Source organism: Urocitellus parryii, chromosome 12 (genome assembly GCF_045843805.1).
Source record: "Urocitellus parryii isolate mUroPar1 chromosome 12, mUroPar1.hap1, whole genome shotgun sequence".
NCBI lineage: Eukaryota > Metazoa > Chordata > Mammalia > Rodentia > Sciuridae > Urocitellus > Urocitellus parryii.
In genome coordinates this window covers 61,392,845-61,415,397 of record NC_135542.1, presented here as the reverse complement: position 1 = coordinate 61,415,397, position 22,553 = coordinate 61,392,845, and the positions used below count along the sequence as shown (strand labels likewise).

Below are 22,553 nucleotides of genomic sequence, written 5' to 3'. Positions count from 1 at the left end.
GCTTGGCCCTGAAGCCACCAGAATTGGTGACTGATTGTAAACAACTATAGCATTCCTAAAATAACTCCTGCAAGGAAACCTCAACCACATACACCCTGCCTCTCCAGGATACACTGCCCCAGTGTCAGGCAAACCTATAAAAGAATGCAAAATTAATTACAGAAGTTAATGGAGGAACAGATGGAGATCAACTACTTCAGCCCCTTTACTATAGGAGGGGCTTGGAGTAGGATGAAAAATGTTAATACCCTGAACTCTGCTTTTCAGTTAGTGACAAAAAGAAAGAGAAAGTTAAAAAGGTACTTCTGGAGGCCAAGATTGGGTCAGTCTGAACTTAAAGTCCCCAAACATGTTGATTTCCTTTTGTTGGAAATAAAAGAAGCTCTTAGAAAGTTATCTGGATGGGGAGGAGAATGATGTGGCTAGCCCATAGACATCCTGGGCTCTTGGGAACTACCACACTCACCCTCCCTTAGTTCAGAGTTGCTTGTCCCAGCTTGAAATGTAAGTGGCACATAAGGATATTCAGTGAGGGCAGCGGAATCATCATAAAAAAGGGCTTTAAGACAGCAGAGAGTCAGAACTGGCCCTTGGCAAACAAGACAAGGAAGACAAAGGCCTTCCTTCTATCCCTTTATTCTGCTGTGGCTGCTGCCACTTTATTTGCCCTTTAGAGATGCAAAGATCTTGACACAGCCCAGACACTTCCCACCACTGCTCAGGATGCTCTCGATGCGGTAGTTCCCGGTTGCTGAGCCAGCTGGGAAGCTCCAGGTCAGGCACTGTGAAATCACTCTTGGGCAGCAAGTAGGTGCCTTCCTTGAAGGGATAGTGACAGGGAAGTCCATAGGTGTGCAGGGGCTCTGGGCAGGGCTCCCCAGGGGGAATTACAGTGTTAAGCACATCACAGAAGTCTCCATAGGTACAGCTGCCAGGCTGCTCCACACATGGAATCTTGACCCAGAAGTCAGCCACTTCCTTCTCCACCGTTAATTCTACCTTCTGAGGCAAAGTGAGGGGGACACTGGTCTTGCCCTCGACACTGTCACATTCCCAGGAATGACAGTGGGGTCAGGTTCCAACATCAGATTTTTGATCACAGCAGGGTCCTTCCCTTCATCACAGTTATCCCAGGAAAAGCTACCAAGCTGGGGGGGAGGGGGGAGCGGTTTAGGACTGTGCGCCCCCGGGCAGCAGGGCCCATAAGAAGCAAGCCCAGGAAGATCAGGAGCAGAGTACGCATCAAGGGATGCATTGCAAAGGGTGGATCCGTGCGGAGTTAACTCTGCACCACATTTTAAAAAGGAACGTTTTCTTCCTCTGAGAACATTTCCTTAGCTTTTTTCTTTTTCTTTCTTTTTTTTTTTTTTTTTTATTTTGCACCTAACTATTTGAAATATTCAGAGTATAACTTTGTAGTGTGAAAAAAGGAAATTCTTCTCAGGAAGTTTTTGTTCAAAATTAACTCGTGTGAAAGTTGGAAATAGGAATGTTGTAAGGGATATTTAGGTATATTTAATCACTATATCTCTTTTGCCAAAAGTCTTGGTTGGGTTTTTGTGCAGCACCATAAAATGTCTTTAAGTGTCTTGGAATACACTTAAGTCAGTTTATAAAAATTTGTTTTTGAAAACATAAAGTGTTAAGCGAATAATATTAAATTGGGTGGAGCAGTGGAAATAGCACTGAGCTAGGACTTGAGGAAGGTCAGGACTCTTAGCATACAATTTATGTGACCTTGAAGAAGTTAATTACTGCTCTGGGTTTTCTTAGTCTGAAACTAATGAAAGTTGAACTACATGCCTTCCTCACCTGAAGCCTTAGATAAGTAATGAACTTAATGCAGATTTTAAATTACCCAGGCAGAAACTAACATATGTAGACTGAGTTATAAATTCTAGTTTTTGTTAATCGCACTGCTGTTAAATTTCTTAGGAAAGGTTGAGTTGCTTTCGTTTTACTTTAGAACTAATTCTGTACTGTGGAATATAATGAGGCTTATTTCTCCTGTTTTTAAACATTGTTTTCCCCTGTGAGGTTTTTTTTTTTTTTTTTTTTTTTTTTAACACCATTCTAGCTATGGAAACTTATAAAGTAGGCATTCCTTGGATAGAAGTTCACTAGCTAGTGCTTCATCTTGCAAAAATATGGTAATTCATCTTATTGAAGAGAGTTTGGCCCAACCTTGGTGGTCCCTTCAGCTTATAGAAGAAATACCTTGGTCAAACTGTTAAAATAAATGCATATTAGATATGTTCATGGACAATCTTTTCAACTCTAGTTGGAAGTTTGTAAAATACAAAGACTTGAAAGATTTACATTGTTTGGCTGTTCATAATTCAGTTTCTGTGAGTGTTTAAATAGTATGTTAACAAAATTTAAAGAGGAAAGTAAATATTTAAGAAAGACTTGAAGATGAATTGATCTTTGTAAATTGATATTTGAAGGTGTATAAGAGTAAGTATTTTAAGTACAAGAAATAAAACACCTTTCAAATTTGAATCTTTGGTACTTATTTTTTATACAGCAAAAACTCCCAAGGTTTTAAATTCACAAGCTTGATTATGGAGGTTCATGCCATTTATTGCAGTTATTTTATTCTTGTGGAGTTGCCTAAGTCTGGTTGAGCACAAATCACGCGAGCCACTCAAGCAGGAACAAACTTTATTTTCCGAACTCCGAGAACACCACCTACTCGGCCCTCCTAGGCACACCAACACAACAACCGGAACTCCCTCCACTGGAACTTCACCAACCAACGTGAACTCCCCAGGAATCCCAGCGAGAACTCCAAAGTATCGGTGCCCTGAGGCGGCCAGCAGGGGTCTATATACAATTGAATACACAACTTGTTTCAATCCAGCATCATCTTAATGGCTCACCTCTCAACCATTATTTCTGGCAAAATGCCAGGGGCCATTCCGACTCGGCTGTGGCTCTCAACGTGGAGTAAATAGTGTTCTTAAATTTAGCAGACATGAACTTCAAGATCATATGAATACTCTTTTGGTATCCTCTTAATTTTATAAAATTAAAGCATTAATAATATTTGCTTAATGCTTGACCTCCAAATGTTAGGGCTTCCCGTGGAAAAGCCAGTTGAATAAATTGGGATGGTGTTAATTTATTTTGGAGACTGTTTTTCAGTCATTCAGTTCTGCTAATTAACCAGCAGAGATTGAGTGATTTGTTTGCTGATGAGGTAAAAATTTAAGTTTCTCAACTTTTAATGAATCAGCTTTCAAGTAAAATGCTAAGATAAAATGATAGCTCCTAGGATTTCTAAATAAAGGATTGTACATTACATAAAGAATCCAGTTTGAATTCATGATATACAACAACACTTGCATAATGTATATTACAGAAATGATAGGACTATTATGATGGCTGGCTCATTGGACGAATATGGAATGGAAGACAGGATAAGATCATTTAGTTGGCTTAACTGCCATAGAAGTTTCGAAAATAGCAAACATGGCAAGTTATGTTCTCTTTTGGGGGACTGGGATACTTAAGAATGTGTACCCCCTGAAGGTAAATGCTATAACTTGAAGGTGTGTAGCAATAGTGTCCATTATTTCCTCTAGTTGCTATAGTAGAGTGAGGGTTTTTAGGGCTAGTTTTGGGAAAGAGTTGAAAAGTAGGTTTTACTATCTTTTGGCTTTAACAAATGACTATCTCTTCATGTTAGTATGTCTAGTGAAAAGAGCAGAGGGTGGGAGTGTGGCTCAGAATTAGCGTGTGAGATTAGCATATTCAAAGCCTTAGGTTCAATCCCCAACATTGGAAAAAAAGAAAAAGTGCTAATAGAGCCAGTTAGCATAACCAAGGTGGGTTATCTTCCCTCTGTTGCCAACAAGCTTTTTAACTTAACCTGAGACTAGGTGGTCTGTATTTTTAATCCATTAAAAACTAGTAATTGAATCAAGAGTTCAAAGCCAGCCTTAGCAACGGGTGAGGCGCTAAGGAACTCAGTGAGACCCTGTTTCTAAATAAAATATTAAAAAAAGGCTAGGGATGTGGCTCAGTAGCTGAGTGTCCCAGGGTTCCATCCCTGGTACTCCCCCCAAAAAAACTGTGGAGGAGGTGATGTCATGAAATTAGAGGGGAGACCAGTAGAGGAAAGGAATCAGGCGGAGGGAAAGGACAGGTACCAGGGAATGAAATTGATCAAATTATGTTATGTGCATGTACAAGTATGGAATAATGGATCCCATTATTGTGTATAATCATAATGTACCAATAAAAAATTGATTTAAAAAATTTAATAAATAAATGAATCCTATTCATACTTCAAGGACTAACTGAAAGACACATTCCCCCTGAAGCCTCTCAGGTCACCAACTCACCAAGATCTCTCTTTTCTGTTAATTTTCCCTTTCCTAATCTGCCACCACTCTTTTAACTTTCTCCATAACATCCATGCCCCTCAAGTTTACTTGACTTGACCTTTTAGATGTCTGTCCAGATTACCGTGCTTTTTTTTTTTTTTTATTCCAACACATAGCATGATTCAGAGAGCACCGCAGATTCTCAAACACATACTGTTTGAGTTCCTAAGTATGAATGATGGACAGTCTTCTTTAAAACAAAAAACAAAACAAAACAAAACCTTCAGTGGGACTTCGTCATATCTGCATTACATGTTCTCAGAAACAAATGTTCCAGCCTTCACAGGGCACTTCTGCTTATATGGGGAAAACAACAAAACTGAACATAGAAAAAATTCATAATTTCACCATCTAGAGTCAACCAGTGTTTAAAATTTAGGATAGATTTTTCCAAACTTTTAAATGGAGAGATTATAGATGGATAGACAGATATTTTTATAGGAGCTCCATTGAGAGAGAATTCATATGCTTTACAATTGGACGGCCATATGGAAAAGAAAAAATTAGATCCATTCCTCACACTAAACATGCTAATTTCGAATGAATCGAAGATATAAATGTAAAAATAACACCATACAAATAATAAGAAAAAGTGAAATATTTTATAACCTAAGAGAAGCAAAATCATTCCTAACTATAACTAATAAAGTAATAAAATACTAATAAATTTGACCCCATGGTAATATAAAAACACCCAAGTAAAATCAAAAGTCAGACAAAATATGGGAGAGAGAATTGTAAATTGTATCACAGACAAAGGCTAAAAAGAATTTCTCAGAAGAAAAGCTGCAATAATCCAATAGAAAAATATATGAAGAAGCATTTCACAGAAAAAGAAAAGCAAATGATAATAATTTCACCACTGCTTGCATTAAAGGGTCTCAAATTTAAAGCAGGCTGAGAAACCATTTCTTATCTTTTGCGTAAGCAAAAATGCAAAAGCTTGACAATATACTCTGTTGGCAAGACTCTGGGAAACAGTCATTCTCCTAAATTGCCAATGAGATTTCAAAACATGGTACAATTTCTGTGGAGGAGGATTTTGTAATGTCTAGCAAAACTACATGTGCCTTTTCCCTTTGATCCAACACCCACAGTTCTAGGAGTTTAACCCAAATTTAGCTACCAGAATTGTGAAATGACATGTGCTCAAGGTCGTTCTCTGCCGCACTATCTGTAATAGCAAAGACTGGAAACAAATTTTCACCAGTAGGGGACTGACTGAATAAATAATAGAGAATACACACAATGAATTGCTGTGCACCTATAAAAAGAATAAGAATGGTCCCCAGAGTAGACTGATAGCATGCTGTACTCTTCTGGCATATTCCTCACTATCTTTATTAGAAAGGAAGGAGGAATATGAGAATGTATACATATAAACAACCAGAGGGTAAAACTAATTTTTTTTTAAAATTAGATCTATGATGAGGAAGAGGTTGACAACTGAATGGAGAAGGAGAGAGATATGGAAGTTAAATTTCTTATATCTTTTTTATAGCTTTTACTTTCGGCCATGTGAATATTTTAGAGTACAGGAAAATCAAAATCGTATTTACAAAAGGCAGCCCCCTTCAATAAAAATCAAATCGAAACAAACGAAGCTAACACTATATCAAATTGATTTCATAATCACAGTGAGAAGAATAATTTCAAGTGACTTTAAAATATAGTATTTCAACTGAACACCCCTAGTGGGATAGAGCCTAGGGACAAAAAGAAGCACAAAGAACTCTAAAGCCATTTTTATTAGTCTTCTTAGTTATTCAATGGGACAAGTGACCTAGTTTTTTCAACAAATAAAATGTACAAAAATTAAAATGAAGTGATTCTTTTATGGCTTAGAAAAGACCTAAACCAAAGGCAACTGTAAAAAGAGTTTTGAAATAATAAAGAAAATTGAATTCCGGTATTAGCAGATTATCAAGAAATTAGTAATTTTGAGTATGATTTGATTGAGTTATACTATTTAAAGTTTATTTTATATTGTGGTTATGATTTACTATGATGATTTATTTTATTGGATATTACAGTTACATTTTGTTTTGACCTTTTCTCACTTAGAGTCAGGTTTCTCCCTCTATGTTTATTATGTATCTACTGATTGATTTTAAAATTTATTTTTAATTTTTAAGTAAGTCATTAAGCATGGTTCCCTGGCATCTAGCAACAGAAGCTAAGTTGTGACTTTAAGAACCCCTACAGATATTTCTAGGGCCAGGACACTAAGCCTGATATGGCACACCTAAGTCTGAGTTTCCCAGAAAGTGCAAGTGAAGAATTGAAGCCTTAGAGATAATGACCTTTGTAACAAATATTCTGCTTGATCAAGTGGGTTGAAATGGAACAACTTTCTTGGCATTTAAAAAACCACTGGAGGCCAACAGCGTGGGTTCTAGAGATTTAATTCCAGGTCTAACACTTCTTATCCTAAGGCCCTGGCCAGTTACTTAACCTCCCTATGCCTCATTTTCCCTGTTTGCAAAAAAGAATACGAACACCTACCACATAGGACTGTTATGAGTCTAAGTTAAAAACATGCAAAGTGCTTAGAACAGTGACCTGTACATATGAAACACAAAGTTATTAAATACAATAACTCTTGGGTTTTAGCATCTAATTTTAGAATAAATTTGTGAGCCATGTATATTGCTTTTTTTAGTTTTCCAAGAGAAATAAAGTTTATTGGGAGTCATTTAGAATTATTTTTGCACCTTCAAACCATTAACATGTTAATGAGGAATAACAAAGCAAAAGATCCTGGTTTCCAGTGTTCTTTCTGCAATGATGCGCCCTCTTCTGGGAGACTCTAGATGGTGACCACTGGGATCTGAAAAGGTGAAGAGGGCAGGCTGTCCTAAGGGGAGACCAGGCCAGGTGCCAAATGGCCTCAAGACACCTCCTCCCTTGGGCCAGGCTAGGCACCCTTCTTTGCCTTTTTACTTACGGGAGGTAACCATTTGCCAAGGGCACACTCATCAAATTGAAGTTGCCATCATTTTTACCTCCCCTGCAGGACAGCGCTTGTTGGGAGTGGAGCTAATCCCCAATCACAGTGCCTGGCACCCAGCAGTGTTTGATAACTGAACTAGTGCACCCCATGAAAGGCCAGTAGTTCCACTTAGGCACATATATCAAAAAGAATTGAAAGAAGTATTCTGAACAGATGTTTGCACATTCCTCCTCCTCATAGCAGCACTAGTCATAAGTAGAGATGGAAGCAACCCTGTTGTCCATCAACAGGTGAATGGATAAGCCAAATGCAATATATCCACACAGTCAACTATTGTTCTGCTTATGGCTTAAGAAGGAAATTCTGACACATTCTACCTCAAGGATGAACTTTGAGGACATTAACATTATGCCAAGTGAAATAAGCCAATCACTAAAGGGCAAATACTACCTAAAACTAAAAGCAAAATGGTGTTTGCTGGGAGGTGAGAGGAAGGAGAAATGAGAAATTGTTTCATGGATCCATCTTCCACACCCCTCAGGAGCCCCATACTGGACCTTCTCTCCTGATAGTATATCCCTTCCCTCACCATCTCCCTCCCATCCTCTTCTCCCTGCCCCTCACCCCAAGGGCAGGGCAACAGGTCAGAGGGCTAAGCAAACAACCCTTTTGAACACCGCTCCCTTCTTGCAAACACTTTTGTCTTAAATTCCCTGAGATCTCTCACCCCATTCTTTGGATTCAAGAATCTAAATTTCCCCTCTGTGGAAACCAGTCCACCCTTCCTTGTCAATCCTCTATACCAGCTGCTGACTGGAGGGAAAGGCTTGGATTGGTATCCTGGGGCCAGTTCACTGACTCCCTCTAAAAGGAGAGAGGCTGACTCTACCATCTGGGGATTTACTGATGGCTCTCTGAATTGACAGACCATGGGTCCTCACCTTTAAATCCTCACTGAAACTAGTCCTATTGTTACTAGCAGGTGTCAGAGGAGAGATCACTTTCAATTTTCAATAATAGGGAATTGGAAAATTTGGTGAGGGGCAGCAGGGATATTTGAACTGACCCTCAAAGAGTAGGTCAGATTTGACCAAGTAAAGATTAATGGTCATGGGAGGGGGAGGGGGAAGTAGAGGCAAAGGTCCAGAGTCAAGAAGTGGCAGGCCTGTAGGTAATGCTATTGAGCTGCATCAGAAGTGCCTGAAGGAGAATCCTAGGGATGAGGTGGGAACGTGCTCAAATATGCCCAGGGTTCTGTTTCACATTGCATTTGGCTCAGTCTGAGCTCAGTCTGTCCCATGATAATTTGAGGAGGATGATGACAGCTGTGCAGCCATTCTCAAGCCTGGTGTTTGAGTTAGCACAGGCAGATTAAGCTGAGAGCCCTAAAATTCACTGCAGTTGGCAAGGCGCTGTTTGGAATAGCTGTCCATCTAGAAAGTAGAGTGCATTTGTGTAATAAAATTAGTAAAATTCTTCTGCAACTGACCACATTATCCCTTGGGCTTTGTGCAGATATGCCAGCTGCTTCTCCAGGCATTCTGAGCAGTCCAGAGGATCAGTCCAGCCTCCCTGGAATTCCCATGACTGCATAGTACAGTCACAGCAAAGGGAGGTCTACATCAAGAAACAGGAAGCAGTAGTTTTAGCTCTGGTCATTCACTTTCCATGTGACACTGGATAAGTTACTTAGTCCCTGAACCTCAAATTCATCAGAAAAAAATGGGTGAATACTATCTGCCCCTGATATAGATTCAAATCAGAAAAGTAATGTGCATGAACATGCAATGAAACATCAGGTGGCACACACACAAAAGGAATAGTGACAATGATATGTGCCGCAGTCCGGCTGCAGCAAAATAACCAGGGGGTGACAAACAACTTGTGTACATTGATACAGCAGGAGTGGGAGCCCAGGGGGCGACAAACAACTTGTGTACATTGATACAGCAGGAGTGGGAGCCGTTTATTGTTGGACAGGAGGGGTATATATACATTCCAAACAGCTTATCTTAATTAACATAAACTAGATACAGCAGTCAACCAATAAGGAATCTGCACACTTAATGGATCGCTGGCGCCACCTCACAAACCACTCCCCCTGGCAAAATGTCTGGCGCCATCCCAACTTGTTTACAGACCCTAACAGACATGTACCTTTCTTTGCTGACGGCAGCATTTGTACTCCTTTTAAGACCCAATAGCAAAAGGAAGCAGAAAGCATTTATGTTCCCAGGAGGACAGAGGCTATGAATGATGCGATAAATAACATCATTGGCTTAAAATAAATATCAGTGTCACAAAAACACAGCTTCCAAACCCCAGATGTTTTGGGTCTGTCCTTTCTGTTCCACTTCTCTGCTCTTCATTTCTATGGTATCTATCACCATGGTATCTAGGTTCTCAGATCAACTCATTATGCTTAAAACAGAGACATGTGGGAAACGGTATTGTTCCTCTCCTAAAGCCTTTTCCGGGAGCTAGGCTTGAGCTCAACAAGGTGGAACAGGCTCCTTGGATGATGGAATATTGAGAATTACATGGGAGAAGAAAAGAAAGCACCAAATAATTATCAAATGCCCACAGGGTGAAGGTCTTATTAGCTGCCTGGAGATCCTGAGTAATGAGTCTCTGCTCCTTGCCCTCAAGGACTTACAGCCTCTAAGGCAACAGCCAACTCTTCACACATAGGACTAGCATAGGACATTCAATCACACCAGAGTTTGTCCTTGTAAAGGTGATAGCTCGTCTCCAGAATAATAACAGCTCACTTCCATAGCAAATTCAGTCTCATTTCATACTGCACCATGGTCAAACCAAACTAGCAGAGAAAAGTGAGCACTAAGGAGATGTGTTAAGGGGAAGGACTAACGGAGGCAGACTGAGCTAAACAGATCTAACTCATCACAGAAAGTCAGCCCCATTTGAGCCAGGATTCTCAAAAGTCTCAGATAATGTCCAGAGAGGTCAGATCTTGGTTGGACTGCTCATTCTGCTACCACTTCAATGGATAATCTAAATAATTACTTAATCTCGTCTGAAAAATGTGCAGTCTTTGGAGTTGGCTGCATGAGCCACAAATCAGGACACTATTAGACAAACATTTTAATGCTATTTGTACAAAACAAGAGGCCTTCTAAGAGATGTGGAATGAACATAAGCCTCCTGGAGTTTCTGGGACATATAATTGTTCACAGACTCAGTCACTGACAAAATATTGAGAACAGAACTATCCCAGATAGCCTGGGGCAAGGGATTGTAGAAATGGGCAGACTTCTACCTAGAATAAGCCTTCCCAGTGCACTGCCACATGTTCAGCAACACCTTCTTAAATATCTCCAGTGAGCTTGTTTTAAAATGAACATATTTTATTTCTTTACAAATCCTTGTGTTGAGGGCTGACTTTCAATAGATCACAGCAAGAGAGCAGCTCTGCTCTGAACAAAACCTCGACCCAGGAGCAGGGTTAGGGCCAGGTTCCCTACAGAGGTGCATTTCGTCATGGGTGAGAGGACAGCCCTTTTCCAGCCACACCCCGTTTCCCAGGACCAAGGGCTTTGGGCACTGGTGGACATGAGGGAGCCCACTCACCGGGGAACTACTTTTAATATTGAGGCAAACACCTGCTTCCTAGTAACTTATTTGTCCATCTCAATTTCACTCTTACTCCCATATAGGGTAAATAGTGTCTCTTCCACAAACATTGTAAATATTTAAAGGGAGACTGATCCTTGAAAATCTTCATTATTCTAAACCAAATGGTTCCTTCCATTGCTTCTTTGTTTCCAGGCCTGTGATCCAGGATGCCCTTTAACCATATTCTATTTAACCATATGGCACAATGTAGCCACTAAGGGAACCTACAGGCTCCCTTAATCCACCCTAGCTGAGAAGGCAGCAAATGCCTAGCCAAGGGTACAGAATTGGACATTCTCTGGCCTCTTCCACTCTCCTTCTTATCTATGCCTTGCAAGCATACACCTCTGGTCTTGTCAAAATATAACAGAAGCTGCCCCCTGAGTGGAGAAGGAACCTGAACTTTTTAGCAGGACCAAGGTGAGGCCTAGCAAAAGAGATACTTTGTGGTTGGCCTAGAGAGAATGCTATAGTCTATTTACCCAGGCCTTCTCACGGAGGGGGTGGGGGGGCGGGTCAAAGGAGGCCAGCATGGCTTTTTGCCTGCCTTTGGTCTGGACTTACATTTAAGGAGAAAAGAAAACTTGAAGCTCTTCCAGCAAGGAGGGCTGGCAACATTTAGCCACCTCCATCTCCTTCCAACAAACTAATAGCAACATCCAACAAAGAGTAAGCATAGTACAATGAGATTATTATAGCTCTTGGCCTGAGTGCTGTGCTTCTACTAAACCAAGCAAAACATTGCATTTTCCTTTTGAGCCAGTGTTTCTATTGGCTCCTGGTGAAACTACGGATTACAAGAAAAAAAAATATTTCCTAAATTAAATGATACCTAGATCCTGCAAGGTTTAGGATCAGGAGATGTCAAAAAAGGAAGGTCTGATGATTCAAAGAGCCCTGACTTAATCCCTAGCCTTTAGGTTCTCTCACTTCAGTTAGCAAATCCACACCACACCAATACCCAATGTTTTTAGTCAACTATTCTGCTCTGTGACTAAAAGACCCAACCAGAGCAACTGTAGAGGGGAAACATTTGAGGGCTCACAGTTTCAGAGGTCTTAGTCCATAAAGACCAGCTCCATTCCTTGAGACTCAAGGTGAGGCTGAACATCATGGAGGAAGAGTGTGGTGGAGGGAAGCAGCTCACATGGTGATAAGGAATTAGAAAGAGAGAGACTACAGAATGAGGAAAAAAATCTTTTCCACCCATACCTCAGATAGAGCACTAATCTCCAAGATATATAAAGAACTCAAAAAATTTAACACCAGCCAAGTGTGATGGCACACGCTGTAATCCCAGTGGCTGGGGAGGCTGAGGCAGGAAGATAGAGAGTGCAAAGCCACCCTCAGTAAAAGTGAGGCACTAAACAAATATCAGTGAGACTCTGTCTCTAAATAAAACACAAATTAAGGCTGGGGATGTGGCTCAGTGGGCAAGCACCCCTGAGTTCAATCCCTAGGGCTCACCCCCCTGCAAAAAAAAGCACCCCCCAAAAAAACCCCACAAATAACCCAATCAATATATGGGCTAAGTAACTGAACAGACACTTCACAGAAGAAGAAATACAATCACTCAACAAACATATGAAAAGATGTTCATCATCTCTAGCACTTAGAGAAATGAAAATCAAAACTTCTCCAGTCAGAATGGCAATTATCAAGAATACAAGCAATATTAAGTGTTGGTGAGGATGTGGGGGAAAAGGTACACTCATACAGTGCTGGTGGGAATGCAAACTGGTGCAACTACTATGCAAAGCAGTATGGGGATACCTCAGAAAACTTGGAATGGAACCACCTTTGACCCAGCTATCTTACTCCTCTGTTTATACCCAAAGGTCTTAAAATCAGCATACTACAATGATGCAGCTACATCAATGTTTATAACAGTTCAATTCACAATAACTAAACTATGGAACCAAACTAGATGCCCTTCAAGAGATGAATGAATAAAGAAAATGTGGTATATTTACACAATAGAATATTATTCAGCCTTAAAGAAGAATGAAATTATGGGATTTGCAGGTAAATGGATGGAACTCGAGAATATCGTGCTAAGTGAAATAAGCAGATCCCTAAAAACCAAAAACCAAATGTTTTCTCTGATAAGCAGATGCTGACCCATAGTGGGAGAGAGGGGGGAGGGAAGAACGAAGGAAATTTGGATTGTGCAGAGGGGAATGAGGGGTGGGGTGGGGGCTGTGGGGTTAGGAAGGGCGGTAGAATGAGACAGACATTATTACCCTACATATATGTATAATAACACTACCGGAGTGACTCTGCACCATATACAGCCACAGGAATGAGAAATTGTGCTTCATTTGTATACAATGTGTCAAATGTATTCTACTGTCATGTATAACTAATTAGAACAAATTTAAATAAATAACTAATAAGAACAAATTTAAATAAATATACTTATTTATTTAAAAAGAAATTTAAATAAATAAGTGTGTGTATATATGTATATATATTTCCTATATCCCTGGCCCTAATGAACCACTTCCTTCAGCCACACCCCACCTTCCTCCAGCTTCCACTCAGTTAATCCTACCAGGGATCAATTCATGATTAGATTAAGGCTATAATCCAATTGGTTTTCCTTGCATTGTCTCTCATGTGAGCGTTTGGGAGACACCACATCTAAACCTCAATACACTATGATAACTATGCTGTTAATGTTGTACTCATAGTCCATTTAGATTGCCATAAAAAAATCATAGAGAACATGGCTTATAAACAGCATAAATTTATAATTTTCTCACATTTCTAGAGGATGAGAAGTCCAAGATCAAGTACTGGGAATTTTCCTCATAGGCAGACATCTTCTCATGTAGCCTCACCTGCTGGAAGGAGACAAGCTAGCTCTCTGGAGTCTTTTTACAAGGGCATTGATCCTATTCATGGGGGCTCTATCCTCACGACCAATCACTTCTCAAAGGACCCCTCTCCATCTGATACCATACCACCATGGACTTGCCAGATCTTATCTAAAGCCCCCCCCCTTGTAATGCTACCACCTTAAGGTTAGAATTTCAACATAGAATTGGGGGAGGGGACACAAACAGACCATGGGATAGTCTGGGTGTACACATTACTCCTTTCACTCATTGGGTTGCTCTAGGCTCTGCTAAGCTTCAGTGGCTTTCCCAGCATGAAGCTTGGCTCCAAAATAACTAATTTGCCCCCAGAGTTCACAGATCCTAACCCAATTCACTGACTACCTGAGAGAGCTACTCCCTTGCCCAAAAGATGTAGCATGAGTTTTTAGTACCCTCCTTGGCTTCCTCATTTCTACCTGGAGCAAAATATCTTCCATCCCAACCCCCAGCAATTCCCTCATTGGCAATCTTGGCATCCTCAACTTCCAGTCATATGAGACCACTCATTCTCTGACTGTCCAAGTTTTCTTGCTCAGATCAAAGATGTGAATTTGAGAAATGTTCTTCCTCCTTGGTGGAGTAACAAAACAAATGACTTTAACCCTCAGATAGAACCTGGCTTCCTCGTGGAGAGATGTGCCCTTAAACACAATAACACAATTTTTACAAAGTAAACCAGTTGGCCAGTGCAGTCCTTGGTCCTGGAATCCTCCTTGGACTTGGGTCCTTATTGCAGTATCATAAGACTGGTCTTTCCCTTGGAGGGGTGCCTTCTCTCTGTGACATCCAGGACCTGCCACATATGCCTGGGGGTGCTGGAACAGCACGTGGCTTGTCGCCTGCATGCTGAAGAGGGCTCAGAGAAGAGCTTCTTTCAGGATGTGCTTAGTGGGATGGCAATGTAACCCACAGGAAAGGAAGGGAGCATTGCCATAGAGAGCTGCCTCGACCTCAGGTAGCCAATGAAATCCTGCAGGCTCACCTTGCACAAGTGGAGAGTTCCGCAGGCCTTACCCACCTTCTTGGCACCATGGGAGAAGGAAAGTTGGTACCTAGCCCCCTGCTCAGATGGGGGCTGCCCCTTCTGCACCAGGAACACTGTGCCCCCTGGCAGAGCCCAGAGATTCTCTTCCACGTCTACATTTGTGCAGTCCTCCTCCAGCAGCAGAGCAAGGCTTGTCTGCCAGCCTCGGGTGCCAGGCTTTGCGGAGAAGGCCTCAGACCCCGCCCAGCCTCAACCCCTCTGGCTGGCCCTGCTCACTGACGACTTCTTAGCGCTGAGGCGCATCACACTTGCGTTCTTCACAGGCCCAGGGTGGCTCATTGCAAGGGGAGGCGTGACATTAAATAAAGTAATTACAGCTTTAATATGGTTTCCAGCAAAAAGGAAGGCTACCAAAAAAATATATATATATACACATCGGCTTCTGTGCATAAATACACTGATTTTAAGTACTTGGAGATGTAGACGCGCCCATTTTTGAAGTCCGTAGGCAAAACGCCTCTTGTCAACCGAGTCCCCGCCACATCGCAGATGGAGTTCTGGCTCGGCTACCGAGGAGGCAGGGGCGGGAGCTGGAGACCCGCCAGGCGCGGGCGCAGGGAGTCTCCATCGAGCTCCGGGCAATGCGCCCCCGGAGGCCTGCGACACGCGGAGAAGATGAAGGAAGCGTCTGCCTCGGGCTTGTGACTGCGAGGCCTCGGGACAGCCCTGCTTCGTCCCCGGGGAAAACCAGGCCAGTGGGCTCAGCGCCGCAGGAATGCGCAAGAGTCACCTGGGTACCGCGCGGCAGCAACGCCGCCCGCCCGCGATCCTCACAGCCAGGGCGGCGCCCCAGCCGCGGAGGTCTCGGAGCTCCTGTGCGCGATCCGGCCCCGACCACTAGGTGGCGGCAGAGGCCGCCAGCGCGCGGCTTGTAGGCGATCAGGGTTCTGAGGTTCAGAGGACCCAGGACCCAGAACTGCAGGAGGCTGGGGCACACCAGCTCGGTGCCCAAAATGCCCTGGCCCGGGGCCAACGTGCACAGGCGCCTTCAGTAGTATTGCCAGGGAAAGTTGTTGGCCACAATAACACAGAACAGCATGGACACAGGTAGTAACAGAGGGGGTTGTTTAAGGAGGAGCATGAGTTCTGGAGTCTAAAGGGCTGAGTTGGAATCCTGCTTGATGACCTTGTGCACATTGTTTAACTTCCAATTAATACCACAGCCTCATCTGCAAATGCTGATAATCTATTTAGAACATACGTCATGGGATGATTGACAGAAACTAAATGAGTTGATATACTACTTGTGTGTGTATTGATATGTATATATAAATTATGTGTATAAATAATAGTTACATGTACATATAATCATATAAATATAAAGTATAGCTAACATTGATGTGCTAGGCTTGTACATAATTTTATATATAATCATAACTTTCCCTGGCACTCAAAAAATAGAATGGCTGTGGGATGGTAATGTTTTTGGCTGAATTGCTAATTTAAAAAAACAATTCATTCACAAAAGAAATTTGGTCACACTGTTGGGGATTTTGGGATTAACATTTTGTATGGAAATTTTTAATTGTTTATGAAAGTTGAGTGAACAGCATGATGAACTCCCCTAGGCCCATCACCCAGATTCAATCATTATCAACAGCTAGCCAATTCTATCTTGACTATACCTCAAACCCACCTCCACCAGCCCACTGGATTAATTTAAAGCAAATCCCAGATCCTGAATGATTTCATTTGTGAATATTTGACCATTTTGCAGTATTTTTTAAGCTCAATGTTTATCTCAAATTGCCTCTATGTACAATCTATTTTATTCATTAGCCCATAAATTTCCCATGACACTGAAAACCTTGTCCACACCAGCTTTTGACACAGAAATTGAAACTGAACATTGAATCAGTTATGAAAAGTTAGAACTGTAGTTTCTTTGCTGGAAAAGTATTTCCATTTCTTGTGGGATCAAGGAAGCGAATTTTGTAATTCATCCCTAGTTCACCCACAGTGAGATTATACAGGGGTTCTGTATCCATGTTGACATGCTAGACTGAATTATTGCATGCAGGGAAGGAGATTTCTGCTAATTGTCAGATCTCTGTGCTCAGAGCAGGAATGATCCGTTTTAAGAATGAAACCACTTCTCCCGACTCTTGAAAGTTTTAGGATATACATCCAACACTTCAGGGATAATCCATTGTCTTCCTAAAAAGCTCCTTACACGGTGCCAATGTCACTTTCACACTGAAAATTCAACCAAATGTTTTTCCTTAAGTAATTTTGGAACCACATTAACATTTTAAATTATTGCACACACACAACCTGCCTCATATTCCTTACATTAAAGAGCCCTTTGGGACAAGAAAAAGATGGAAAACAAATAATAAGATTCTCATTCAACTATATGTTTTTGAAATCCAACACTGCCACTGTGTCCTTACACACTGACTGGTGGACAAGGCCAATGTGACTGGAGGCAGGACTAAGCTGGGGATATTTTTGAGCTTCTTTCCCAGTAAGATAACAGCAGTGTCAGATAATATTGATATTGCTGTAAATAGCACACTTTCACACAAAAAAGATGTACAGTATTTAATCCTCACAACTGTGAAGTTGATAGCATACTCATTTTACAAAGTACATGAGAACTAAAATGCAAAGCAGTCTAGAAATACACAAATGCATATACATTTTACTCTAATTTTTACTCTAGTTTTTTTAATAAAGAGAGAGTGAGAGGAGAGAGAGAGAGAGAGAGAGAGAGAGAGAGAGAGAGAGAGAATTTTTTTAATATTTATTTTTCAGTTCTCGGCAGACACAACATCTTTGTTGGTATGTGGTGCTGAGGATCGAACCCGGGTCGCACACATACCAGGCGAGCGCGCTACCGCTTGAGCCACATCCCCAGCCCCAACTCTAGTTTTTTTTAAATTTGTTATATATGACAGCAGAATGCATTACAATTTATATTACACATATAGGGCACATTTTTCATATCTCTGGTGGTACACAAAGTATCTAATTTGTAGTTTTTAATAGATTGTATTCTCTCACTGGTAGATGAACCTTGGTGCTGTTTTCTTGTTATATTTATAACTAGGCATCTGTCTTCCTCTTATTCTCAAAATAGGGAAAAAACCTGACAATGTGATATCAAGCAGAGAGACAGTCTAGGTCTATTACTTGATTCCGCATTTCTTCCATTCTCTCTTAGCAGCTTAAGAGTTATCAAGCACAATTATGCTTGTGACACTAGTGACCCCCTGATCAAACCCAGGGACTTGCACTTGCAAGGGAAGTGCTCTGCCACTCAACTATAGCCCCAGCCCATTTTTTAAAATTTTTACTTTGAGTCAGGGTCTCGCTAAATTTCCCAGGCTGGCCTCAAACATGCTGTCCTAACAACCTGCCTCAGCCTCCTAATTAGATAGGATTAAGGGTGACCCCACCATGCCTGACTGGGTTAAGATTCTGATATTATTGCCACAGTCTTGCTCTCTTCTACAACATCTGCAGTTAACCAACATGTTTGTTTTTTTGCCTTATTTACAAACTACCTGGGGTTTCATTTGCCTGTTTTTTTTTTTTTCCATATAAATGCTCCAGGTACAAAGGCTTTCTAAGTGAGACTCTGAAGACACAATGGGTACTATTAAATATAGAATTTAGGAACTATCTTAGGTAGAACTGGTGAAAAAGAGTGGTTGTAAAACAGCTCTTGACAGCAATGTCACCATCGTCTCCTCCTTGGAGTCATTTGCCCACCAACTGACGAGGAATGCCCTGTGCTGCCTAGTAGCCTACAAGTAACATGGAGAAGAGAACTCAGCATCATCCTTCCCATTTGAAGCCAACCTCCTCTTGTGACTGCAAAGCACTGGCAACAATCCACAAGTGGAGATGTTAGGACGCCTGGATTCATGGGTTAGAAATGGGTATCCCTTTGCTGACTGCTGCAGTCTAAGGAAGGTCTGTTTCTCTTCTGTCCAAACCAGCCCAAACTGCATATCTAGAAATGTCCAGAACTTTAGCATTTCTTTTTTATTCCTTGTTTCGTTAAGATTCATTGCATAGGACACGCTGCAGTAGCAAACCTGTAGCATTTACTCTCTGCCTGTGTCCAGCCAGAACAATTGTGATGCTTATGAAGGTGTAGTAGAACAATTTCTGTGTCAGTCAGCAAGAACCACAGGAGCTGTGGAATCCCAGCACCTCCCAGGTCTGCCTAATTTCTTATGTTCTCTTGCACTGCCATAGGGCTATCTTCCTAAAATGCCCATTCTCCTTGGGCCATTTCTCTCTCAGGAATCTACTATAGTTGTCTATTGCTTACTGGAAAAGAAAGTATCAACTGTCCTATGTACCCAGGGTGCTGGGTGATTTTACACTGTAGTCAAGCCTGTGAGCTAAGTGATATTATCTCCATTGCTCAAATGCAGATTCTGTAGTTCAGAGAGATTAAGAAACAAGTCATACTCCTAAGCAGAAGAGTGAAGATAGATCCTGAAGTCCACATTTTTCCTCACACCAAGTGTGAATAGGATGGAATACAGATTGGTAAATCATCCTGGAATTCAAGCATTTCCTTATTTATCATCACCTCCTCAACATTCTCTGGCCCTCAAACACTTTCCAAAGAAATGCTCTACCACAGTCAGATCATTCCTTTAAGGTCCTTGTATACCTTGCTCCCTTGGGCAATGAAGAAATCCATATTTACCATCAAGTTCAAAAGGTACAAATATGTAAATGACTTTTTCACAACAAGTGGGAAGTAAACAGCAGGTGAAGTCTCTTGCCTTCAACCCCACTCCACCCATCCACCTCAGTTCCTGCCTCTTGTCAGTACCCTTCAGCCAGAACCCACCAGGAACACACCTGTAGTCTGACAAAAATTTGGTTTATTAATGACCTTTTGCAATGACAGAGATGCAGGCACTCAGTAAAAGTGTGTTGAAAAGGGTTCTCCACACTTATTAGCTTGTGTTAGCTGACTCTGGGGAAGGTTTAAGGAAATAGGACTTTGCTCTGGATTGGATATTGTCAAGAAGCAGGTATGATTCTGATGGGTACCTTAATTCTTATCTAGAAGGCAGGAGGAAGGAAAGAAGCTCACTGCTTTTCCAATTATATGGAAAAGTAGTAGTCACTTCTATTACCCAGGATAGGGAATTCGGGGGGTCAATTTTGTGGTTAGGATAACTTCTTTGTTTTGATCATGGTCCTACATGATCGTAGAGTGGCCTTGTTTCTGTCTTAATTCATGATGTCATGGAGTGATTCTGTCTGGTGTTGATGTTCTGTGAAAATATATTTAACAAGAGTATATGACAAAAACATAACCATACTCTTGATATTATGGCTTATTTTCATTTGACAATATATCTTGAATACCTTTCCAAGTTAATACATATAAATGTGTTCTATTTTATGGCTGAAAAAATATTCCATAGAATAGAAGTATTTTATGAAATCAATCCATCATTAATCATGAGTTATGGTTTTATCTTATGGGCTTTGTTTTGCTAATTGTTTAATCTGGGCCACTCTTGTTTTTGGTATAATCTCCTAATAACAAAGACCATGTCTTAAATACTAATTTCCCCCTAAAACCTAACACATCACTGCCTATTCATGTCATGCATTTGATATGACATAAAAATTCTTTTAATTTTGGAAAAATGCTCATCATGTTTTCTGATTTGCTAAAAGGAAGACAGTTCATAGGATGAGAGGCTCATATTTGACACATTTATTGAACAGAAGGAGATAATTTTTAAAAATTTCCTAATCCCATATAGTCCAATTTTCTCCTTGTACTCAATCTCCCTCCCAATCCATGCATCATGTTATCCCACAACAATACCCTTATTGTATTACCACAATTGTATTACTACAACAATCATTTAAATTCTATCTCTGCAACTTAAAATAATTTTCAAATTAGTTTCAGAGCAAGGCTGCCTAATCCACACTGTCAGTTTAAAGATGACAAAGTGAGGTCTGGAGGGATTAATAACTTGGCCAAAGACACATGGCTACTGAACTGGGGAGCAGGAGGTAGGACGAGAGCTACTACCTGGCACAGTTCCTCCAGGGACTGGGAATGACTGGGGCACAGCACATTAGCAATGGTAATGGTTTTTTTGTTTTGTTTTTTTTTTTTGTTTTGTTTTTGGTACCAGGGATTGAACTCAGGGGCACTCAACCACTGAGCAATATCACCAGCCCTATTTTGTATTTTATTTTGAGACACAGGGTCTAACTGAGTTGCTTAGCACCTTGCTTTTGCTGAGGCTGGCTTTGAACTTGCGATCCTCCTGCCTCAGCCTCCCAAGTCACTGGGATTCCAGGCATGTGCCACCATGCCCAGCTTGGAAATGATATTTTTATTTGAGAAGAGTTTAATTTCTTTTCAGTCATTGATGGATAACTGATTAGTGTCACTTGCTACTCACCAGTCTAAAGAAGAAACTCTCTGCCAGACCCCAAGTCAACAACCTGCTTTCCACCCAAGGTGTGCTCTTGCCCCAGAATGCCATTTACTGTGCATCCAGCAGCTGACTGAGACATGAATTCTCCTCTTTCCTTGTACTCCCACTCCATTCTTGGCATTCCAGTGTACCCTGGCTTCAAGTTGAGGCTGCTGGTTATATGAAGGTTATATATCCATCAGGCTCAGCCAGAGAGGATACCTTTTGTCAGAAGTTGTCCCAGATTTGTAGGGCCTAAAACCTATAAATTTTTTTGAGACCATTTTTAATGGGAAATAATATCTTTTTTTCCATTTATACAGAAATATACAAACATGTTGCATTGTCCCCCTCTCTGTGTCTTAAAAAGGGCCAGGCCCTGAAAAGTGAGGAGGTCTGAAGCTGAATTTTCTTTAGTTTTAGAGTCAAATTGCCCCTGGGCCTTATATAGACTATAGTAGAATACACTTGGCGCACCCTTTCTGATCCCTTTCATGTAGATGGACAGAGCTGCTAAGACCCCTCCATGAGGTCTACAGCAATTAGAAGTCCCAGAAATTCAGGACAGTCTCTATTTGGATATTTTATCATGTATTAAATGATACATATTTTTAAAAATATTATACATATGTGTGTGTATATATTCATACACACATACACACACACAGACACACACACAGACATATATATATATATATATATATATATATATATATATATATATAATTTGTAACTGTGTAGATGGACACAATACCTCTATTTTATTTATTTATTTTTATGTGGTACTGAGGATCAAACCCAGTGCCTCCCACATGCTATGTCAGTGCTCTACCACTGAGCCACAAACCTAACCTTGATGCATTTTGTCTATTCAAAAAATTAGGTAATTATGTTAAAAGACTGGAAATGCAAAAAAAGAAAAAAAAAGCAACCAAAGCAAAATAAATAAAATCAAGCCCCAAATATAAGTATAAATAACAATGGAGCTGTTCCCTCTGTCCCTCTGGATGTTTTGCTTTCTATCTCAGAATGGAAAGAGCAAACTCAGGAAGGATGATAACAGCACCCAGCAGCTTCAGAGCACAGAAGAGTCTATCTGCTAAGAAAACAGCAGGAATCTTTAGAAGGAAGTTATCTTTCCTGATTGGGTAGCAATAATTATGCTGCTAAGCAAATCTTATCTTCTAAGACTCACATTAGATAAGAAATAAACTTTACCTG

General features: G+C 40.9%; 1 pseudogene; it reads right to left on the bottom strand.

The window, feature by feature from the left end:
- Positions 1-215: 215 nt before the first annotated feature.
- LOC113178120 (ganglioside GM2 activator pseudogene) lies at positions 216-1,410 on the bottom strand (annotated as a pseudogene).
- Positions 1,411-22,553: the final 21,143 nt, after the last annotated feature.